The following is a 3,899-nucleotide window of genomic DNA, read 5'->3' on the forward strand; positions in this document are numbered from 1 at the left end:
CAATAAATTATAGTGCTTACCATTCTGCAAATTTTAAGTAATGACACTTATGTCAATCATAACAGAAGGAGGGCACGGTGGTATTACGGTGCAACCACAATGAAAGCACAGGTAGACTGCATTATAAACTGGTGGTATTATTAACTCAATACTCGATTTATTCTATTGTATCAATGATCTGTACCTACATAAATATCTTCAGTTTGTGGTACCATTGGAATGATGGTAAATAATTCATGAGCATCAAAAGTGGATGCTCCCATTGGAATGTATATTCTTTACTAATTGTGCAAACTGTAATACCATGATATACTGATTAGCTATATTTTAGTGTAAACTTTAGAAACCACAAATAAAATTCTATAATGGTCCCAAATAATATGAAAATAGATGCCTAGTATTAGCACGAAGCACCCCAAAAGGCCACAGCAATCAGTGTGGCGATGGCGAGCTGGATTGAAAGTTTTGGAGCAGTATTCATATACAGTCCACCAACGGTCAAAAGGAATGTAGAGAGCTCGTGAGGATACATGCCAATAATATGAAAATAGATGCCTACACTGATTGAAAGTTGTTGTTGCAGTGCTTCAAAGGATACATGCCAGGCAATGGACGAATGGGTAGATCATCCTCGAGGAGAGACTGCTCTCAGCAACATCCTCCCATGTGTGGACGCGAGTACAACCAACCGAACCTTGTACCAGAGTAAACAAGTCGTGGTGCAGCTCGTGAGGTTGGTCAATAGAGGTATATCTGCTCTTTCGAACCAAAAACAACGCCATCTGCATCCGGAGCTCATGCCTTACCTATGTTCTCCTTATGACGACAACCTGAACGATCGTCAGTTCTTGTCTAAGGAGGTGACATTTGACAATGCAATGATAGCAAGTGTTGTTATTCTTCTGCTACTTACTTAAGATCCTGTTGGCATCTACTGATTTGATTCTGCGCACAATCTTCTATTATTGTTGTTGATCTGGTTCACTTCCACTTGTGTTTGGCTGCACTACTGAAACGGAGTATTCCAAATAGATTTTCTTACAACCGAACAATCTCTACTGCCTTTCAGGCATGGCAGGACCACACTTGCAACGCTCCCGACGCGGACGTGTGCTCCGGCCCAACCACCGTGACACCGGAGATCTATAGCCAGCTCGTCACGGCAGCAAACACGAGCTACGCGCTGCACCACTACGCGCCCCCATGCTCAACTTCGAGGACTGCAAGTTTGTGCGCGACACGTTCAACTCCATCGCCTTGCAGTACTGCCCGCCCCCTGGAGCGTGACCTCAGCCTCATCTCCGTGGGGCTGGCACTCCTCGCCTCGAGCCTCGTCCTAGGCCTTCTCCTGATGCTCTTTGCGGACCGCCCCCGAAGAAGGGAGGAGGTGCCCGGGCAGCCGTCAGGGTTCAGAGTGACACCCGTAGACTGCTCCTCGTGACTGACTTACATGCAGGGGATGCATGAGTACAATTTTTTACTTCTGTTGCTACCGTAAAATTAGTAAAGCTCCGTGGTTACTGAAGTCGGTATAGTATAAGGATGGTGCTTATCAATATCGCACAATTGAATTTCGAATTAAATTAGTGAGGAGGCGGCAGGGGAGAACATGTATGTGTGTACCTCGCTTGATTATCACGATCGATTCAGACAAAGGGTGTCGCCGCCGGCCTTGCAGACGCCGACCTGGGTGGAGGAGCCGACTTCTGCGGACAACACACGCTTGATCGTCCGGGCATCGCACAGCCGGACCATCTCGGAAAGATGTAAGTAGATAGGGAATGGCAGCACTGCGGGGCATTTTTACTGGATTTAGCTCTCTATGTGGGGCATGGAGGAGTAGAGGAGTCTAGACTTTAGACGCGGCCCTCCCAGAGGCACGGCTGGTCGGCAGAGCAGAGCGCGTATGGCGGCGGAGCGAGGCCCAGCGCGGCGGCGCATCGCCAGCGCTAGGCACGGGTGAGGCCGAGGCAGGGCCCGTACCGCATGTCCATGTTGAACTCCCTAGCCTTCCTCTCCGTGCTCTCCGCCTCCTCCCTCCTCGCGTCAGCGCCGTCGCCATGATCTGCCACCGCGGCAACAACAGATTGGAAACAATGAATACCAGATCGATCGATCGGTAAGTCAATCCGCACTGGGCGTATGAATCGGCGGAGTTGGGATTGGTCACACGGCATGCATACCTGGTGCAGGGCGCGCCGCCACCTGCTTCTGGTGGTGCTGCGCCGCCTTCCCCCCCCCCCCCCCACTGCGAGAACCACATCCCTCCCCACGTCTAAGAGCATGAACGGCGCGTGGAGGAGCATCGCGCCATCACACAAGCCCCCGATCGCATCTGAACCGCTCCAGCATGCCAAAGGCCCCACCGGCGGGGGGAGAGAGAGCGGGGGCGAGTGAAGAGCGACGACACCGGCACTGGCAGGGGAGGGCGGCGGCACCGACGGGGCTGAGTGGCGGAGGCGTAGGAGCGAGCGACGGGTGCGTGGGAGCGGTTCCCAATCGATAACATGGGGGGTGTCAGGAGGGTCAGGTTTCGTTATTAGCGATGGGGTTTTGTTAGTGAGGATTAGTTTCGTTCACAGCGTATCTAGATCGTTGATGATGTGATTAGATGGCTGAGATGGTGAGTTGGATCTGCCCTCTCGTACTTTTTATAGTACAGATTAATGATCATGTGTATATAGGCATCATTTCCATAAGCAAGTAGATCGACTCCTGCGTGCATCTACTACTATTACTCCATCCATCGACAGCTATCCAACATGCATGTAGAGTATTAAGTAAAATAGAGTAATGCTTGGAGAACAACGACATGATGTAGACAAAGAAAACTCAATTAATACGAATCAACCCCATTGTTTTATCCTTAATGGCAGCAATACAAAGATGTGTCTTGTCTCTTTCTGTCACCGGGATATAGAGCACCGCCAGATGGAACCCACTACAACGCACCCCTCTCACTGAAGATAGATCGATCTAGTTGGCCAAACTAAATCAATCGATCAAATAGGTTTATGAAGCTATAATAATCATGCAAATAAGAATCACAAATAATTTCAGAGAGGACTCAAATCTTTTACCATGAATAATTTGAACATAAACCAACAATTCATCGGATCCCCATAAATGCACTGCACAGAGTGATTACATTGAATAGATCATCGTGAAGATGCGGTGAACTTTGTATTGAGGATAGGGAGAGATATCCATCTAGGTACTAACTATGGACCTGTAGATATGAGGTGAACTACTCACACATCACCATGGGAGAAACAAGGTTGATGTAGAGGTCCTCCGTGATCGACCCCCCCTTTGGTAGGGCACCAGAACAGGACTCCACATGGGCTTAAGGCGGAACAAGTGTTTATGGAGGCTCCCTATGGTGTTCCGAAGATATTAGAATTTGTTGTCCAGAGAGGGGCGTAGAGAGACGCCAGGGGGATAGCGCACAACAGGGCACGACCACCCCCCTCGGTGTGCCCTAATGTGTGTTGCCTCCCTCGTGCAGCCTCCGGTCTTATTTTGAAGCTTCTAGGTATTCTTTTGGCCCATAAAAAACCGTCAAAATGTTTTGTGGCAATTGGACTTTGTTTTTTACTATAATCCGTAAAGCCAATAACACACAGAAAATAACAACTGGCACTAGGCACTGGGTTAATATGTTAGTCCTAAAAAATAATACGAATCAAGAAATAAATTCCCAAAAAGTATCCTAGAGTGATAATATTATAGCATGGAACAATAAAAAATTATAGATACATTGGATACGTATCATCCATTACTCGTTACGACGCTGGCCCTTGTCGTGCTTCTCGGTTGTTATCTCGCTGGCTTCCTTGATCACCGAGCAATCCGGTTGGAGTGGGTAGTAGGTCTGTCCGGAGTTCCATGGATAGTGC

General features: G+C 48.5%; 2 pseudogenes; one reads left to right on the plus strand and one right to left on the minus strand.

Annotated features, from left to right (window-relative positions):
• Positions 1–443: 443 nt before the first annotated feature.
• Positions 444–1,770, plus strand: LOC123441534 (annotated as a pseudogene).
• Positions 1,771–1,856: 86 nt separating this feature from the next.
• LOC123441535 lies at positions 1,857–2,509 on the minus strand (annotated as a pseudogene).
• Between the last annotated feature and the right edge of the window lie 1,390 nt (positions 2,510–3,899).

Source organism: Hordeum vulgare, chromosome 3H, assembly GCF_904849725.1.
Source record: "Hordeum vulgare subsp. vulgare chromosome 3H, MorexV3_pseudomolecules_assembly, whole genome shotgun sequence".
NCBI classification, from domain to species: domain Eukaryota; kingdom Viridiplantae; phylum Streptophyta; class Magnoliopsida; order Poales; family Poaceae; genus Hordeum; species Hordeum vulgare.